This window comes from Crocuta crocuta, unplaced genomic scaffold (genome assembly GCF_008692635.1).
Source record: "Crocuta crocuta isolate KB4526 unplaced genomic scaffold, BGI_CrCroc_1.0 scaffold108, whole genome shotgun sequence".
In the NCBI taxonomy this organism is placed as follows: Eukaryota; Metazoa; Chordata; class Mammalia; order Carnivora; family Hyaenidae; genus Crocuta; species Crocuta crocuta.
The window spans coordinates 8,108,653-8,129,810 of record NW_027532825.1 but is presented as its reverse complement, the minus strand read 5'-3'; the positions used below and the strand labels follow the sequence as shown (position 1 = coordinate 8,129,810).

The 21,158-nt window shown below is 40.6% G+C and overlaps 1 protein-coding gene across 2 annotated transcripts in view; it reads left to right on the top strand.

Annotated features, from left to right (window-relative positions):
• SUGCT (succinyl-CoA:glutarate-CoA transferase) overlaps positions 1-21,158 on the top strand; it is a 707,967-nt gene that overhangs the window by 472,599 nt on the left and 214,210 nt on the right. The gene's annotated exons all lie outside the window — the stretch shown is intronic.

Here is a 21,158-nt window from a genome sequence, read left to right as displayed (position 1 = left end):
AAAACATTTAAAAAAAATTAAAAAAAAAAAAAAAAAAGATGGTTGCAAGAGGACTTAAATACCGTGGCTGCCCTTCCACACACTTTAGGAGGCAAAGTTCTTGGGTCTTCACCTGAGCGAAGATTTTATTTTAAATCAAATGCTGTCCCCACATCCCATGTGCTTCATTGTTTCTCTGGGGGCAGTACTTCTGTGAGGAAAAAAAAAAAATTACAAGATATACTGAGTTATGTAGTAGAATTTCACACTAGTAGGAACGGTAATGGCAATACTACTACTGTAGCTAACTTTTTTGGGACTATCTGCCAGGCTGTTCTCTGAGTACATTACATATACTATCTCTCTTAAATATCACAACTCTAGAAGGCAAACATTATTGTCATCTACATTGTACAACCCTTTATTCATTTTTAGTATCTTCACTTTACAGGTGAGGAAACTGTGGCACAGAGAGGGTAAGCCACTTACCCAAGGTCACACAGCTATTAAATAGTAAAGCTCATTTTCTGATCTGGGCAGCCCGTATACAGAGATGCTGTTTTGTATTTATTTATTTATTTATTTATTTATTTATTTATTTAAAAAATTTTAAGGTTTATTTATTTTTGAGAGAGAGAGAGAGTGTGAACAAGTGGGAGAAGGAAAGAGCAGAAGGGTCAGAGGATCCGAAGTGGGCTGACAGTAGTGAGTCCCGTGTGGGGCTTGAACTCATCAACCGTGAGATCATGATTTGAGGTCAAGTCGGGCACTCAATCAACTGAGTAACCCAGGTGCCCCAGAGCTGCTGCTTTTAAGTCACTATGGTAGAGCTGCCTCCTTAGTCATTCTTTATTGTTGATATTTTATGCATTTACATTGCATTAAAGCATTGTTAGAAACATAAATTAACCCCCTTTTAAAAATAGTGTGCCACAGATTTGTAGCAGCATATTTTACAAATATGCTAACAAATTTCATGTTATGATTAAGTCTATGTGCATGATGTGTCTTGTAGATAATGTTTATTGATGTTTTGTCAGGCATTTTTCAAAGTCCTTTACGTGCATTAAACCATTTAATCCAACTATTACATAGGTATCATTAAAAATAATAATTATCTACTTTGGAGAATTAATTATATTAATATATGCAAAGGGCTTGGAATGTATAGCATATAGTAAGTGCTCAATACATGCTAATTATTATTATCTTTATGTTATAGAGGAGAGGACTGAGACTTTACTGAGGTTAAATACTTGTTCACAGGCACACAGCTGGTTAGAGGCAGAGCGTGGCTTTGAACTGAGGCTAGCACGCTCTGGACTCCATACTCAACCACCACACAAGCAAGAAAAATCAAGACACCTATGAATGATACTTTTGTTTTTACTTGCCTTGATAGCCAAGCGGAACTGAAGCTTCAATTTTACTTACGAGAAGCAGCAAAGTATCAGGATTAAGAGCGCAGGATCTAGAGTCAGCCTGTCTAAGTTGAAACATCATCTCCATCTCTTGATAGTTGTGCAACCTTGGGAAATTTACTTCAACTGTCTGTGCCTTGGGTTTCTTATCTCTCCAGTGGGAAAAACTGTATCTTACAGGGTTGCTGTGAAGATTGAGTGGGAAAAACCTATCTAAAGCTCTTAGTGTAGTTCCTGGAATATGGTAGCATCTAAATAAGATTAGCTACCATTATCATGGTTGTTAGAAAGGTACTTACCTTTGCATTTCAAAAGTATACTTTGAATGTTAAAGTCACAGATTAAATCCTGGGAGCCCAATTTAATGAATACTTCTGTAAGCCATATCAGACTCTCAACTTCTATGTGTACCAAACTGTCTTACTCTGAAAGTCAGAGTGTGGCTATTATAATAGGGCTTGAGGGAGAACACGATGAGACTGCTTGGTAGTTAGCAACTGGAGTAGCTAGAGAGGCCACTGGCTGAAAGTGCCAGAATGATCTACATGCTACATTTATTTTGGGCACTTAGAAACCGTGTGTAGACAGCTCTTTCTCTGGTTACGTGGGGAATCAGAATTCACTTAGCTCAGTTATGACTATTTTCCAGACCCAAGGTAGAGGGGAAGAGAGAAAGAGACAAGCAACATATACAATGAGCTTGTGACATTGTGCCTTCCCCATCTTTGCTTCTTTTATTCTTGGACAAGAAGCCAAGTGGTATAGCCTTCTTAACAATAGCCAGCATGCACACTCATTGATCTCTCCCAGTCTTANAATTTGTCCATTTCTTCTAAGTTGTCCAATTTGTTGGCATATAATTTTTCATAGTATTCCCTGATAATATGCACCCGGTATTTCTAAATAGCACAGTTGTGAATGCTATGGGTTATAGTTTTGATTTCTATTTGGGTTTTCTACTTGGGTTTTGAATGGCTTATCTGTGCGTAAGATTTTCTACAGTCCTTGCTCTCTGAAAGCCTGGCATGTCCTTCAGAGGGTAGTTCTGGGGAGGGAAGAATATGATAAATAGAAAACCATAAGCAAACCCAAAGCAGTGTTTGTTTCAAAATCGACTGTTATCCAGCTGATTTTGAAGGATATTGCTTCATTGTTCTTGCTCTCTCTTCATTCCGTTGAGTTCTGCATTCAAGAAGACAACATGTTCCCATGCGGCTGTGGCCTACTTCCCCAGTCTGTTTACGATGGCAGGTCAGAGATATTAATAGATGCTTGCTGGAAGAGTGTACTGTTTTGTACTCATCTGGGACACACTGACTTACACAGGACACCCAGGTTTCTTCTCTGCTGGACTTTGTAGAGACTTTGCTAGCCACATGTACTCATCAGTCTCTAAGAGGAGATGATCATAGCATGTATCTATTTCTTTTTTTTAATGTTTATTTATATTTAAGAAAGAGAGAGAGTGAATGAGGAAGGGGCAGAGAGAGAAGAGACACAGAATCCAAAGGAGGCTCTAGGCTCTGATCTGTCAGCACAGAGTCTGACGTGGGGCTTGAACCCACGAGCCATGAGAACATGACCTGGGCCAAAGTTGGACACTTAACTGACTGAGCCACCCAGTCGCCCCAGGAGGTGTCTATTTCACTGTGGCATCTTTATTTTTTGCAAGGTCTTAGAGTTAGTGTTTGAGGACCATGCTCTGAGAAATGCTAATTTATATGGTCATTGTTTTTGTTGATGGAAATCGTTAGGGAAAGGTAACAGAGATTGATGGTAATTGTGCTATTATTTTTTAAAGATTAAGTAAGTGCCATACCACAGCTTATTAAAAATATGAAAATATTGAATTCAGAACTTTTTTCTCCCAGTATCAAACTTAATAAAAAGAGGAAAATTACAAAAAAGAAAAAGAGAATTAATGTAAAAATACTCTAATTCTCTACCAAATCCTGAATCCACCAGAAATTCAATCTAGTAGTAAACATATTCTACCTACAGTCAGGTTGTTGAGAGATACCTAAGGTACCCCAAGCTCCTCAGCCATCAGAGACCTTGTATTTCCTTTTCTTCCTCCTCCTCCTCCTCCTCCTCCTCCTCCTCCCCGTCTTCCTGATTATCTTCCTTCTTCTACAAATGCAAAGCAGTACAATATAGATTAATAAACTACTGATAATTTTTTATAATAGAGATTGAAGCAAAACCATTTCTGGATATCCCCATTGGCCCAGAAAACCATTTTGCCAGAACCTCCCAACCCCAGAATAGTAAATGGGATGATTTATTATGGTGATATTTTAATTTATGCCCCTTAATTCTTAAGTGAGAGGAAAATTGATTTTTGCTATCGTGAACATAAGAAGATAATCATACAGAAAAGCAAAAGGTCTTGGTGGCCTTGTTAAATTCAGATCCCAACAGGCACCATACCTGTTACAGAGCAGCTCCCAGACACATGTTTGGGGCATCAACTTCACCTGCCAATACTTTGGCTTCCCATGTGTTCGAAGAAGAGGTGGGACAGAATATATGATCTTGTAGGTTCCTTCGCACATGGAAATGTGGGTTCTATGTTACACTGTACTTCCTAGATTGTTAGGGAAAAAGCAAGTGTCATTTAAGAGCAAATATAATTTTCACTTTGCTGTATGTAATAATAAGACCAAGTATAAGCTTTATCTGAAAAATCGAGTGTTCCTCCCTGCTTCAGCTTTCATCCTATTCATTGTATATGACATTCTTTCAAATATGAGGAATGAGCCCTCTTCTCCTCACAGAATGTAAAGCAAATTATTATTGCTGGCGATAGAGAAGAGTTTGCTTTCAGTCTTGAAAGTCACCCACCATTTAAAATGTTTCATCCATCATTAGGACTTAATTAATGCACTTAATTAACTCTTGGAAATAGGAACAGCTGCCTTTCCCTCAAAGGTCTCTGGTATATTTTTGATTCCAGGATGACTATCTAAAATGTCAGAACTATAATAAATATATAACTGCAAACTGCAGTTATGTATTAACTGAATGCCTACTGTGTACCAGGTACTGCATAATACATTTACATACCTGTCTATAGGATCTCCCTTATTCTTGAAAGAAACCTATGAACTAGGCTAAAGTTCAGGTGATTACACACAAGATCCAAGATCCAAGTACATGATGGAATAGGAGTAAAAACCTACTTCTCTTCGAAAAAGAAAAGTATTCCGGGAATAAGTAGTCCATGTCAAGTGTGTAGTGGACTATGTAACTGTAGGATTATTAGAGAGAGGGAAGACCTTGAAGATGGCGGTGGACTAAGGGCCTTTATGGTCCCCCAGCAAGGGTCTTCAGTAGAAGTGGGATGTGACCCCCTATTTTAATCTGCATTCTTAGGAGAGCTTAAAGCGGCAGTCCATTCTGCATGGTGTGGGCTTGAGGACAACAACACATTTATCAGGATATTTTTATTTGATTAATGTTGGTTGTTATGGCAAAGTCTAGATTTTTCCATTTGCCTATAAATGAATCCAGATATTCAATAAAGTTTCCAGTTCAAATATGAAAAGGATATCTTCAGTAGATTAAAGGTCAGGAATAGTTATGACTGTTTTTCATACCATGCTACAANTGAGAAAAAAAAAAAAAAAAAAAAAATCCAAAGACATTTTCCTCTACTTCTCACTGTTTGGAAGAAGGCATTCCTAAAGACTGGGGTTATGTCTTTAAAAGACGGATGGACATCATTTTAATGTCTAGTAGAACACCTTTGTCATCCTGCAGCTTAATGAATGCTCTTGGATGATCAAGGGTAGATGAAAGCATTTGGAGGGCTATCTTGTCCTGGGCTTTGAATGAGATCCTTTCCAAGGTTCCTGTTGGACTTGAAGCTTTATACTTTTATGCTATCTGAAGTTTGCCCATGAAATGTGTGCTTTTGACATATTTTTTTAAAGAAGAAGTTTTGATTCTCACGGTAAAAGGACTCAGATGTCCAGTAAAATTCTGATATAAATTCCACTGGTCAGATTTCTTTTTTGAAAAATTATTATTAACTGACCTCTTCAAGGAAAAAGGACACTTAGCTACTTAAAACAAATCACCGTAGAGCCTCACTAAGGATTCCATATATAAAAATGACTTTTAGTAGTGTTAAGGAGTTAAATTTTCAAATCTAAGAAATTTTATTTTCTTCAGACCTTGGCCTATCAATTTATTCTAAATATTGAAAATCAATAACTACATACATATTTTCAGATTTTTTACTTTCTCAGAAATTTTATTCTCTTCAGATCTTTGCCTATAAACTCATTCTAGGTATTAAAAATCAATAACCACATAAATATTTCTAAGTGAAAAGCAAAGACTGTGTTTTCTTGATGTTTTCAGTCATATGTGCCCTGTGACACTTACAAAAAAGCCAAATAAATTCTTATTTCTTACATTTTACCAATTATTGAAAGTTATGTCTTCAAGTTTTTTGTATGTTTTCCATCAGACTATCTCAATAATATTTTTCTTCCTGTGTTTACTTGCCTTTTATATATTTCAGACAAAAAATATACTTCTACTCTATTTTTTTTATATATTTTTAAAAATTTATTTCTAGGAGAGAGAGAGAGAGACAGCGTGAGCAGGGGAGGGTCAGAGAGAGAGGGAGATACAGACTCTGAAACAGGCTCCAGGCTCTGAGCTGGCAGTCAGCACAGAGCCCGACGCGGGGCTCAAACCCACGAACCGTGAGATCATGACCTAAGCGAAAGTCGGACGCTTAACCGACTAAGCCACCCAGGCGCCCCAATATACTTCTACTCTATTATAACTCTGCTCTGTAATCACATTGTATATTTCTTATAATCCATTTTATTCTCTTTCTAGAAGCCATTCTTGGAGATTTCCACTGATTTCCCATTTTAATTTTGACCAACTGTTTTCCAGGCCTGTTGCAAAGCTGACATCACAAGAATTATTTTCAAAGAACTCTTGAATTGGTTTCAACAGTATATAGCACTGATGTCTTTCTTTTTGGTCTTTCTATTCCTATCCTGTGAGAGCACTACTTGACATCTCTTCTTTGATGTCTAATAAACATCTCAAATGTAATCGGCCTTCCCTCTTGACCTGCTCTACCCACAGTTCCCTTCCTGCTTGTCAGTGGCCCACTCATCCGTCCAACTTCTCAGGCCAGAAGTCCTGAAACCACACTTGAACCTTCCTCTCACACCCCACATCTCATCCAACAGGAAATGCTTTAGCTTTCCTGCCAAAATACATGAGCATCTAACCAGACCTCTACTGCAGCCATGTGCGTGCATCCTTGCAGTGGTAGCCATAGTCTGTCTAGAATCGTACGTGACCAAATGACTTTGTTGTCATTTACAAACACTTAAGTAAAGACAGCCAGGCTGGTAACATGTCTTGATTCATTCTGTTTTGAAATTCCACCCTCCAAAAACAACGCTTGGTGGCATTCAGTAGCTATTTTGAAATAACTTAAGGGACTATCAAATAGTTGCAAACAGTAAGAAGTAATGGTTGGAGTTCACGCTGTTATCTGTACAGCAACTTACAGTTTATAAAGCGCTTCACATAATTATATCACTTGTCTTCACAATCCTTCTAGGTAGGTGTTTTTATCACTGTTTTGCAGGTAGAGAAACTGAGGCTCAGAGTCTGAGTGATTTGATCTCAGCCTATTAATGGTGAATGACATCAGAGTTTAAATCTGATTTTTTGCTTTGAAATCATACATGGTTTCTGTTGCTTTGCTTCTGTCTCCTAAGAGGCATAAATAAGACCTGTAGCCTGAACTTAGAGAGTCTCATTGGGAGATTGACACCCTCATAATCAGAGCTACCCAGCATTAGGCTGTGTGGCAGAGACGAACAGTTTTCTCTCCGTGGTGGTGTTTAAGGAGAGCCAGATACCCGGCCCCCTTTCTCTTCCCAACCCTTCCATCACTTCTCACACTCTGGCCAGGGATACCGTGGGAATCCCACGCTGGCTAGGTAGCTTTTTGGGATGCCGCCCACATATCCTTTCAGAGATGAGATTCTGTTATTTATAAAGGCCTACAGGCACGTCTGCTTCTATAGGAACTCATACGTCAAAGATACTGCTAGGCGTGTTTTCTCATTTGAATAGAACTGCTTTTTATACATTACTGAAACTGCTAAATTATTAGTCATGATTACTTCTGCCTTGTCCATTAATTCTTTAATATTTAACATCTGTCTTATTTTCTTCCATGCTATAGTAGGCCAGTGAATGCTTTAGCCAATGGAAGCTAAAGAAATACCCTGACAAATAGTTGAAAAATATATTCTGTATTTCACATTGCCAAATGTATTCATCTATTAATTTTTCTTCACTCAGAGTACTTACACATTTTATATGAAAAGCTAGATGAAGCAAATCATTCTGACACTTTTATTATTTATTGCTTTTGTCTTGGCTGGTTTTCATACATTAGTGATAAATGACCTCCCCATCAGGTGTATGGCTTCTGTTTCGAAAATTTTTAACAGGTATGAGGAAATATTTTCATGACCTATCTTTTAAAGTCAGATAGAGAAGGAAGATTTATTTTGTTTCTACCATCATACATGAAGTAATTCTTACCTTTTATGTCACAGATTTTGTCAGCCAGGCAAAGCCTTTGTAAAATTCCTTTCCCTCACATATCTTTGTGATGCATGACTAGGCTAATGATTGGTTTTAAAGGAAATGTTGGAGACCTACCTTTTCATCCACCGGTCTCTCTTCTTTCTGGGCAATGGCACTGACGAATGCCATAGGCTTATCTTTCAGAATGGAGAGGTACTGGGGCGCCTGGGTGGCTCAGTCAGTTAAGCATCCAACTTTGGCTCAGGTCATGATCTCACTGTTCATGAGTTTAAGCCCCACATTGGGCTCTGTTCTGACAGCTTAGAGCCAGGAGCCTGCTTTGTATTCTGTGTCTCTTTCTCTCTCTCTCTGCTCTTCCCCAGCTCTCTCTCTCTCTCTCTCCCTGTCTCTCTCTCTCTTTCTCTCTCAAAAATAAATAAACATTAAAAAAGGAATGGAGAGATGCTTTTCTCATTTTCTCTCATCAGGAGTCACAAGTTAGACAGGTGTTGCAGACAAGTATTGATGTGTAGTTTTTGTCCTAAAAGATGAATATTAGAGTATTTCGAAGAGTAACAAGTCAACGACATTTGAATGATTTTAACCAATGTGGTGTACAGATGAAAGAAAAGAAGAGGAAAACCTTGTATGTTACAGCTGAGGACTAGGTAGTATGACTTTTCTTTATTGGATTAAAACATTTGGTCTGGAGTGGGGGAGTCTTAAATAAAGAAACTAAGCCCCATGTCAGAAGAATGCTGATATTTCCCATTAGTAGACTTGTCATACGGTACATGATATTTTTGCTATATTACTTCCAATCCAGGTTTCCAAGTTGTCCACAAAGAGTTTTCACCTTTGATTATAACTTTATTCTGTAACAACAGAATAATTTTCTGCTTTCCCTCTATAGTTTACCTTTTCCACGAGGGAAAAAAGGATCTGATGTCTACGAATTCTTTGGTACATGGCCAGTGTCCAATTTCCCTACTCAGATGGTCCCCTGAATGTTGCAGTGGGTGAATATTCCACTTTCTGAATAAGGCTGGCCAAGATTCAAGCTATGGTGTGTGGGAGGGAGCCAGTGCCACAGTTAAGATGTCACTGAGCCCATCCCTTCCCAACTCTGTGCTCAGTGACATCTTAGCAGCTTGAAATTCCTTGCTGGGAGTATTTATACCATGGGAACCAGCAAATACTACAAATCAGAACTCTTCCCTGACCCCAAAGAGCTAGTTGGTAAACATTTACCAGTACAACCCTGCTTTGACACGCTTAATTTATGTGACTTTGCTCAAGATAGTTGACCTCTCTGAGCCTCATTTTTTATCTCTGTAAAAGTGTGGGAAGCCAGTACCTACTTCACAAATTTTTTTAAAAAAATTACATGAGATTATGGTATCTAGATGGTATGACACTTCATTAATGGCTATAATAATGATGTTAATGATAAAAGTAATCCTTTCGAACACAAACAGATTGGTAGTATTAATTTCCAGGGCTGCCTTGCTCACTGTTAGCTAAGTAGCAAGAAGAGAAAAGTAGTAAAAAGCCAGGAGAACCTTGTAATTTTAGGTGGCCATAGTCCTGGTGAGCTCTTTCTCTTATCAGTCTTTCAACTTTTTTGATTTAATTCAGCATCTATTTTCAGTACACATCATATGGCAAACCACTATGGGTAAGTATAGTGAGAAGTATGTTTTGTATTTTGCAGTCTGTTTCCTTTTGCTATTCCGAAACAGTAAAAACAGTTCTTGAAGTAAGCACCAACAATTTATCATGTGTTTTTATTCATCCTATGTTCTAAGACCTGTTTATTATATTCACTTGTTTATATTTACGTATGGAATATATATCATGTACATTTTTGTTATTATAATTTCTGATCGTAGCAGGTTGGGAAATAAATGGGAAGCGAGAAACTGAAGATCTGCAAGAAAGTCAGCAATGCCAGGCCAGGAAATGCAATAGAAAGAACACTGAACAGAGAGCTTTTCCACGTTTGTTACCTTATAGGGTTTTTTTTTTTTTGCCTGTCTTTCTCCTTGTATTGATCGGTGATGATGATGTGCTAGTGTCAGCTAGAAATGCTAAGCTGCATTTTGCTCCCTGGTTTGTAGCCTGAGGGGACAGAGTCTCAAAGGTGGAGTGAATAGAAGTAGGTACCTTAAGGAGAAGGAACGAGTTTAAGTCTCCGGAGTTTTGCCTATACAGCAGAGAACAGGAGGGGCTGGTCATGACCTGTGAACCATCCCCACGGCTGTTCAGAAGGGGCCAGAGGGAGGTTTCCTGACATGTGGAACAACGGGAGAAATCTGGAGATAAAAGGAAGAAGGGTGTTTCAATAGCTTGAGGAGAAGGTAACAAGCAAGGGAAAATCAGGGATGCAGGATGTGAAATGAAATGATGGAACTTTCCATCTTAATGTAGACCATCTGGTCATCTTATCTTTGAAGCAGTGATTTCTCAGACATTTTTCATCTTATATCACAATGACCATATGTCCCAGATTTCCTAGGGTGGGCCAGATGTCAAATATTTTCGCCATTGTTAGACTATTGGTCCCAAATCAGGACTGGAAAATACGATCACTAGTCTTACATCCTCATCTCCCAGTTAGTGTTTCCCTTTATCACATTCAGTTTCCAAGTAGTTAACAGCATCAGCAAGCAGTTGTCCAAAGCAGTAGATCCCAAATCTGTGTATCTGAATCATCTGGGACGTTTGTTAAAATACTGGCTCCTGTGGTACCTGGTCCACCTTTATCGATCTGAATTTAGATTCATCCAGATCTGGAAGATATTCAGTTGTCTATCTGTATTTTTAACAAGTATCCTATGCGGTCATGAGGCAGCTGGCCCATGGACAGGTTTTAAGAACCACTGGGCCAGCCACCATCATTCACATCTTCCTCTGAGCATTGCAAAGCCTCTCACAACAGAGCTTCTCGTACAGGGGGTCTGTTGACTTCTGGAATCTTTCAACTCCTGAAATTTTAACATTACATTTGGAAGTCTGGGTCCATAGCAATTTCCCAGGGGAGGACCACAGCTTTAATTAAGTTCTTTGTGGAGTTAATGGCCAAGAAAGGTTACAAACCCAAGAATACAAGATCATTTAGAAGATAGAAGGTATTTTTTTCAATGATCTTAGACTTAACTGCCCCCATGTTTTGTTTTGTTCATCCTCTTATTAATCAATCTAATAGGAGTCTTTTCCCCAGGTTTAAGGAATACATGTCCATGTGTGTGCGTGCACACACACACACACACGCATACACACACATCAGTGACTTATTCTAAAGCAATGATTCTTCTTGCTGATGAGTATTTTTGAATTTATTAGCCAATAATGTGTGCATGTGTGTGTGTGTGTGTGTGTGTGTGTGTGTATGTGTGTGTGACGGGTGTGTGTATGTGTATGTGAGGGTGACGGTTTGTTGGGTGGGATGATCCAGTCACCTAATTTATACTCCCTGTTTCCTCGGCCATCCCTGCCCGCCCTCACTTGCTCTCCAGGTTTCACTGTGTACACATGGAAACAGGTTATGGGTCTGTGATCCAGTGAAATCCTGTCTGTTTTAAACCTTGGGGTTAATATTCTCCAGCTGTGTTGCCTCAGCTCTAGGGAGACTACTTCCCTGACAAGCATTTGTAGTTTAAGGAGCCAAGCAATAGATTGGAAACTTCAGGGCTATGAGTTCTAACTCTGGGTCTGCCCTGACATAGTGTGTGACCTTGGGCAGTTCATTTGATCTCCGTCCAAACTCTCTGATGCTTGATAACAGGATTTTCTAGAAATCTCCCTGCCAATAAAGACATATGGAACCACTCCTTGGTTCCACTAGGGAAGGTTACACTTCATTATCCTCCAGGCTTTTAACTCTCTTTCTCCATTTGCCCATTTCTCCATGCCAGGGACTCCAGAGTCTTACTGTGGCTGTTTTCCCAAGTCTTAGAACTACTTTCTTACTTTTCTTTCCAAGAGTGTGTCAGCAATGCTACTCTGTTTCAGCCCACCCTAGGATTCCAGACTTTGTCCCCAAATGCATACCCCACAAATCTAAATTGCCCAGGCTGCTTTGGAATGTTGTGGTTTATACACAACTGGACTCCACCCTGGATTTCACGTGGCTACTGTAGATAGATGAGAGCTGAGTTTCTCTCTCATCTTTTGCATTCTGCAAAGTACAATTTATTGCTTTATGAGCCTCCACAAATCATTTTTATACTCCTTCTACTTTTTAACATCTCCTTTTATAGAATATGATTAAGCTAATAAATTTTATGAAAAGCAATACAATTCCAAGAATTCTTTTTTTAAAGAAAATATGCACTATTTCAGCTTTTGGACTTTGTTGCAAGATCATTAACTCAGATAATATGCATCTTTTAAGTTTTGGGAACACACACACATATTCTAGTGTGTAGTCAAGAATTTTGTGGGGTGGCAGAGGAGAAAATGATGTTTCTTTTTTAAAAGTTTTTTGACGTTTATTTATTATTGAGAGACAGAGAGAGACAGAGCATGAGCATGGGAGGGGCAGAGCGAGGGGGAGACACAGAATCTGAAGGGGGCTCCAGGCTCTGAGCCGTCAGCACAGAGCCAGACGTGGGGCTTGAATTCACAAATCACAAGATCATGACCTGAGCCGAAGTTGGACGCTTAACCAACCGAGCCTCCCAGGCGCCCAGAAAATGAGGTTTTGTTGTAATGGCTGATTCCCTCTTTTCAGAATACAGTGGAGTTGTGAGTGTTTCTTTTACTAATGTCATGCCCTGCCTTCTGCCTCAGGATACCATGCCCCTCCGGACATTGGGTTTTGATGTCTCAGACACTTTATTTCTGGTAATGATAGTTAAAGTCCTTGGGCCAAAATACTAAAAAGAGTTGGCGTGTGGCTTGAAGCATATCGGTCAAATGGATTGGAGTTCACCAGTTAGTGGAGTCACTTTGGCTGTGTGTTTCAAGTCAGACACCCTCTGATTTGGAGTAGTATCAGTGAACACCCTTCTGGGATGGAGAACCTTCTTCCCCTAGGATGGGGGTGTGTCCCTCACTCCCCTCTGAATCTGAAGCTGCCCCAGAGCTCTCCACCCTGGTCTATCCCCCCAGTAGCTTCGTTCCGTTGGACTCTCCTCCTTTTCCTCTCCACCAAGACCTCTTTTGAATAATTGCCAACCTGGAAATTATTTGATAATCTAACATCTATGTATAATTTCATTGCAAAGGAAGTGTATTAAAGTAACAATTTTATTATTTACTCTGTGCTAAGACTTCTTTTTACAATACTTTACAGGTAATTTTGCACTCAATCATCGCAATAAGCTTCTGGGGCCTTTTATACACCCACTATCTATATGAAGAGCAAAAAAGTAGTAAGGTAATTTGCCTACACCCACTCGGTGAGTAAAGGCAAACTGATTGGAGACCTGTGTGCCTAATGAATGGGCTCCATCTTTTTAATTTTTTAATTAATTTATTTTTTCAGTAATCTCTATGCCCAACATGGGGCTTGAACTCATGACCTGGAGATCAAGCGTTGCATGCTCTACTGACTGAGCCAGCCAGGCGTCCCTCAGTGTGCTCATCTTTAAAGAATAGCCAGATGCACTGTTCTCTGTGGTTTGTAAAACTGTGACGGTGAGGCCCCAGTCACAGGAAGAGCTGCTCTAAGGGTGACAGATGACAGGCAGGTGGATGAGGGAAGAAGCAGGTAGGCAGGGTCCTGTCTCCTCTTCCTTCTCCTCTCTCTCTCAGTCTCACCCACACACCACACGCATGTGCACATACATCAAGCTGAGCAAATATTCTTTTATCTGTTTTCACAATGGACTTCCAAGTAATGTTTCCTTTGAAGAGTTTCTCTGTAAAATACAAACACGCTTTGAGAATGACTGCTTTCTAGGATCCCACTTATCACAGTGCATTCTTATCTCTTCCCCCCTGATCTGGAAACGCTAATATAACTCAGATGTTAGCCGAGGTCACCCTTGTCTCTGAGGTCACCCTGCCCTTTGAGATTAAAACAGAATTGTCTCTGCCCCCCATTTCATATCTCCTAGAAGTTTCCAGCGCCGTCCCTCAGATTTCTGCACATTCTCGAACCTATTCTCAGGGGCAGTTTTCCCTGGTAAACTCTTGACCTCACTGCATCCGACCTCCCACAGCTGCCTTCTCCTCTGTGTTCCTTGCTGACCTCGAGGGGAACTCAGTTCTTGTTTCTTAACTTGCACCCCCACTTCACTCCCACAAGGAACTATTCCATAGTGAAGACTTGCAGGCCACAGGAGAGGGCTGACATCCCAGCAAAACATGAAATGGAAGATTAAGCATCCTTGTTCTTAAACCACGTTAAGTCTCTTTGCCACCAGGAATGTCTGACTGACTGCAGGGCATTCTTCTCAAGGGCAGGGCCAGGCCTGCCTTTTCCCCCTCAGTTCCCTTCCCCTCCCTCTTCCTACTCCCCTCCCTCTCCCCCTCTTCCTCTTCGCCTCCCCCTTCTCCTCCCTCCTTCCCTTCTCTTTCCTTCCCCCCTCAATCCCTCCCCCCTTCCCTCTTCCTTCCTTCCTCCTTTCTTCCCTTCCCTTCTTCCTCTTCCCTCCCTCCTTCCCCTCCCCTCCCTCCTTCCCCAACTCTTCTCTTCCTTGCCAGCCCTCAATTCAAAATCTCTCTGCATTTCCTCAGCTAGGTTTTGCTTCCTGGCTCCTTCTTAACCATGTATCCCGGAACCTCACCTTTTCTACCCCAAGTAACCAGTGACACAGTAGGGTATTTTTGTACACAAAGATAGTTTTCTGTCCAGGAGGAAGCATCGTGCAAGCCATTGAGCGGCTTCCGCCGAGCTCCATGGACACAGAATGGCCCCGTTGGAAGGGTGTGACCAGGCGGATCAGTAAGCCCGGACGGGAGGCTGACTTCAGCCCTCCCTGGAGAAGAGTCAGGGGCCTGTGTAAAGGGTGCGTAAACAATTTGTCTTTTTCCTGCATAACGAACAGGGAGTGGTAAAAACCAGTTATTAAGCAGATGATCAGCATCAGGCTGCGCTAAGCACTTCACATTCTTTATTTGATTGAAATCTTACACTCTGTGAAGTGCATTATTTCTATTTTCTTTTCACTAATGACAGGGGTTAAGCTCCTTGCCCCAAATTCACAGTTAAGGACACAGTGCAGCCTGCTTGGGCCCCACCACAGACATTCCGTGCTCTTAACTACAGCACTACGCTACTCAACCACCTAGTGGTCAGAAGAATACTTCTTCCCTTAAGTGCTTCAGTCCACCTTCTGGCATCCCTTGCTCCCCATGGGAAGTTCCTCAGTCTCTATGTCTTTTTCCTGCCTCCTGAGAGACTCGGAGGAATGCAACTATTTTCAGCTCCCTTCTGGGAATATGTGCTTTTTCCAGTATACAGCAGAGAACCGAGCTTATCTGCAAGTCATGTTAACTGTATATTTAGATATCTGTATCTCTAAATGAAATGTGCTAAGTAAACTTTTTTTTTTTTTTTTTAACAATAATGACAGAGCTTGTGGGGAAAGGGCCCAGACAACCATGGGGCTCCATCCTGGTTTTACAGCTTCTTGTGTGTTTCATGGCAAGTTGCTTATCTTCTCATAGCCTCTATTTCCGTGTGGTAGGCACCAGAGTACCTACTTCCCCGCCATAGTGCCTGACAATCAGAAAATGCGTAATAAATGTTTTCTTTCCTTTTTTTGGTTGAAATTCTCATATCAGCCTATTTCCTCCGTACTTGCTCAAAATGCCAAGTGATTTCAACATTGAACGTTGAAGGAAGGTGATAGGATGAATATGTTCTATTTTTTCAGTTTTCCTTAACTTTTGATATGCGTTTTTCTTATACAAAAAGTAAAATAGAGGTCTTTCTAAATGCCAGCAAGGAGAGGTCTGTTATCATCCCCTACTTTTGGCAAAGAGGCAAAGGCATGTAGACAAGAGAGCAGAGGCAGATTTGAGCTCGTGAAGGGAAACTCCCTTCATCAGGGCTGGAGGGCAGGATGTCTCTCGAAACACCTGAAGGAATTGAGGATGGTTTTCACATCCTTCGACTGAAACATGTGGCCTGTGTTCATTTGGATATAGCCGTTCATTGACTAGTTGAGATTCTTTAATTTTATGTGACCAACATTTACTACATATATTTTTTAAATATATTTTTTAATTTTTTTATTTGAGAGAGACAAAGCCTGAGCATGTTGGGGGGGTGGGCAGATGGAGGTAGAGAGAGAGAATCTTAAGTAGACTCCATGCCCAGCACGAAGCCCAAGGCAGGGCTCGATCTCACAACCCTGAGATCATGACCTGAGCCAAGATCAGGAGTTGGACACTCAACGGACTAAACAACTCAGGCATGCCAACATTTACTATATTGAGTGACTTTATTTCCAAGTTTATTGTAAATGTTTTGTAATTTAAATGGGCTCGTTCAAATGCAAGGCGCTCCCTGCAGCTTCATTGAGCAATAAGCATCAATCCAATGATTTGACAGCTTTATCTTCCCAATAACCATATGCACAAAATATCTACATTGTACTTGTCTAGAACTACTGATGGGCAGATATGATTCAATCATCAGACTCCACCATTTAGTTTCTCTTTAGGTGGGTGGTTCCTGTCAGGTGAGACATCCATATCAGGCCCTCTGGCCAGGGCTGAGGCACACCCAAGGGCTCCTGTCGCCTTGGATGGAAAGATTTCACCAGGCAGTAAGACCTGCTCCTGTTTAACATCAATAACTACAAGCAAAAGGATACTGTGTCCAAGACGAAGTGTTCTTTCTGCCTTCCGGTTCTAAATTATTTCGGAAAGTGAATAGTAGTGAAAACTTTGAAGCTTGCTGTTTATGCATACTTTTACTGTAGAGGGTCTCAAACCTCACTGTCCATCACCGTTGCCAGACTCCTAGGTGCCACCACCGTTGGTTCTGAGTGAGTTATCTTGGGTTGGAATCCAAGAATCCTGACTTTCCAAAACCTTCTTCTTCTTTTTTAAAAAGATTTTTATTTTAATTCCAGTATAGTTAATAACAATGTTATTTTACTTTCAGAGGTACAATAAAACAATCCAATAATTCTACACATTACTCAGTGCTCATCATAATAAATGCACTCTTAATCTCCATCATCTATTCTTGAGTGTTTCTGTACAAATAGTGCCTGTCTTTCAAATGGCTACATTACAGGGGCCCCTGGGGAGCTCAACAGGTTAATCGTCTGACTCTTGATTTTGGCTCAGGTCATAATCACACAGTCGTGAAATTGATCCCTGCATCAGGCTCTGTGCTGAGTGCCGAGCCTGCTTGCGATTCTCTTTCTCTCTGCCTTTCCCCTGCTTGCACACACATGCACACTCTCTCTCTTTCTCGAAGATAAAGAAAACATTTAAAAAACACAAATGGCTACATTGCAGATAATCAATACATGCAAATAGCTGCCTTTGCTCCTTTTCTACCCCTGAAAATTCTACCTCTACTCTTCCGCCTCTATCCCCTCATCCCATGTTGTTTCTTTATAAGAAGTCGTTTTATAAATATTGTTGGGTTTCCGTGGGCTCTGAAGTGGAAGAAGGAATTGCAGTAGTCATTTGCGTAGATCACTCTTCTACAGGGATCTCAGTAAGTCTGACGTGCCTAAGCAGTGACTGGATTCCTGTCAAAAGTTGTATGTACTCCGCTTGTCTCTGATGGTCATGGAGGGTTCCTGTGCAGGGGGCAGAATGGATTACAGAACCTCCCCACTGTGCTGCTGAAAGCTGCACTGCCTCTGCAGGAAACTGGTGATAAGGAAGCTCTTGCTACCAGGGTTCTGCTTCCTCTGCTGCCCTCAGGAAAGCAGCCTTGGCTGCTAAGCCAGGAAGAACCTAATTGGGGAACAGCACAGTCTCTGGTAGAAAGCGGGTTGCCCCACACTCTGCTTCTCTCTATATTCGACTCACTATTCGAGATCAAAATTTCATGTAAGTTCTGATTGGTGGAAACTAAGTCTTGCCCGAAACCCTAGTTACAAGAGTGTGTCTTGGAGTTATTGTGTTCCCCAACCTCCCCCACCCCACCACCACCAAATTTTAACTCTCAAATCTCTTGCTAACAAGAAGGGACCTAGAATAGATCTTGGACCAATATATTCTCAGCATCTGCTAATTCCCTTGCAGCTTGAATGTTTGCACTTCATTTTATTATATTTTCAGAAGTGTCATCATTTAAAAGTTAATTTGAGCCCTCGAATTCTGTGAATACTTTATTCTAGTCATTGTTTCTGTGAGGGGAAGAAACCATTTCCAAGATCAAAAAACATTCTTATCAATATATTTTTAGATTGAAGCTCTTTATAATGTGGAGACTGCCTTTTTGGAGAGGCTACCTTGTTACATAAATGTATATGTAAATGTATGTGTGTTCTATTAATGCAAATGACCTTGACCTAGTACATATGCTGTAATTGTTATTGACAGTCGTAATGATCAACTGGAAGCCCTCCTCGATTCTCAAGTGCTGTAATAATTATAGTACAAAACATTTATTGAGCTTTAATTTTGTCCCAAGAACCATGCTATATGTGTCCTTATATTTAAAATCTTAAAATTCTATGAGTTAAGTATCACTGTCATCATCCCATTTTACTAAAAAGGAAATGGAAACAAGGAGATTAATTTGCCAAGGATCCACAGCTCGTAAGTGGCACAGCCGGAAGTTGAATCCAGTATTCACATCATCCGACAAAATTATCATTAGTATAATTTCAGTATAGGTGTCTTATTTTAATCTAATACCAGATGGCATAATTTATTCTCTCTCCATATCTTTCTGCCTCTTTGCTGGTGTGTGTGGAAGTGTGTGAGTTCAGTTTTGGACATGTTAAATTTGAGATCCTACTCGCGCATGCGGCAGGGTGGCGTTCTTTAATCTCCCCATCTTTGTTTAGAATGAAATTTAAGATAAAAAGTTTATTCATCTCCAGTTCCAAAAGAAATACTAACCCACATTTGTCCAACTGGTAAGCAGGAAAGGAGAATGTATAGGTTCACAGCTCATCGAAAAGTAGAACACTTGTGATACTTCACCATCTGGTGGTCAGAAACTCAAGTGAACCATCTGGGCGCTAACTAAGCAAAGACCATGTTATTGAGGTGCCTTCTTACTTAGCTGAGAATTCTGTTATGACTTGGCCATTAGCCAGTTCCAAGGACTGCTGTCTAGCTGTCATGCAAAAGTAGAATTCTCGGTTCATGCTCTAAGCCATGCAGATCTTAGCACATATGCCAATCGTGTGCATTCCTGCACTCCACTCTCAGAGGTCTGATCCTGCACTACTCCTCTGAAGACCATTTGCACTGAGGCCGTTTTTGACCCCTCTGGTCATACCCAATCATATTTCACTCTCTTGACCACTTGCGCTTTCTAAATCCTACCCGCGCCNCCCCCCGACTTCTGGAAATGTACACCCTCTTCTAGTTTTGCCTATGCCCCTTTAGTCTTTCTTCTCAGGCACCTCCTTAAAAGTTCCTCTCGTTTTCTTGGTCCCTAAAATCTAGTTATTTATTGGGGTCCCGTGCTTGGCCTTTTGGGTTCAATGGGAAGCTCTTGGCAAGTCGTAGGAACTTCTGACTCCTAAGTTCATCCCCAAGGAAGAGCGATGATTAAGTGGGATCAAGGGCAATGGCATTTATTAGATCCAGATGCAGGGGATTCTCAATATATCTATTGATTATTACTCTTATACAATCCCTCTCTTCCTCCTATGAAACTGGGAGTGATATGGATTTGGGGCCCTTACTGCCAGGGAAATACCTTATCCTGAGAACTCTTGGGTGCCTGGATTAGACAGTTTCTGCTGTAGACCATGGGAAAACCCCTGCTTTGTCCTCTTGTTAACTTCAGTCTACTTTTCCTTTGACATTGGAGTGGGCAGGTACAGAGGACTGAGACTTGTGTTTCCGTTTAGGGCATATGGACTAAACAGCCTTCTCAGCCTATTTTAAAGGCTGTAGATCCTTTGCATCTGCCTCTGGCATTAGAACACGGGTGGTCCATTCTCACTCACCATGGCACTGTTCACAGTGGTGACGTGTTACAGTGGTAAAGCACAGGCTTTAATTGGATCTTAATTCTTGACCTCCAGACTTGCGTTTCTTTGGGGAATTTGTGACAGGAGATTGAAGGGGAAGGGTAGAGCTGAGGAATTCCATGACGAGACAAAGTTCAGGGTTCTGGTGTCTGAATATCTCTTAATGGGTTTCCAACAAAGTCATAGCTTATAAGACCTACTTATCATTCTATATATACCCTCTTCTTTTGCTTCTAAATAGAACTCAGTTACCATGACATGCTGGCTTTTCCAATATTCTTATCTTTAGTCTAATTGTCTCTACTATACTATATGCAGTCCTCTGTCATCCAGAAATTCTTCCTTGGATGTCCCATAGGACTTTACACATGTCCCAACAAAACTTATACGTTTCCTTCTCACACCCCCTGAATTGGCTCTTCCTCCTCTCTCTCAACAGTAGCAGACATTCCAGTTGGAAATGCTCCTTCAGTGACCGTTCCTTAGCCCAAACCCAGAGTCCTCTGATACCAGCTACCTATCAAGTCACACGGAAGGAGGAAGCCACTGTCCTGCTCCATGTTGGCTCTTGGGAAGTGGGGAAGTAGATCTTTTCCTTCTTTATCTCCCGCTTCCTCAATTCATAGTATAAAATACCTGGTATCCTTTCATAGCTGTTTGACTCAATATCTGAGAATCATGATACTATTTCTTAAAAAAGAGTAACCACAAGACAAGGGCAAGAAGATGCTAGAAATACCGAACCTCTGACTGTAACATCATTTGTGGTGAAAAGATTTTGCATGTGCACACTTGTCATGTTGGTACTGAAATGCTTGCTGGCTTCCTCTTGTTCTCTCTTCCTCACTTAAACGGTGACAAGGGCCCTTGTGACATGAACACAGTGAAAGTTAGATAAGCAGAGACAGAAAAGAACATTTTTTTGAGTACCTCCTCTATGCAGAGCTTTCTGATCCTCATGACTGAAAGATAATATGATACACGTGTTTTCTATAGAGCTCTCAATTTAGTAGAGAAGGTAAATTTTTTTAAATATTTTATTTATTTATTTATTTATTTTAATGTTTTATTTATTTATTTTAATGTTTTA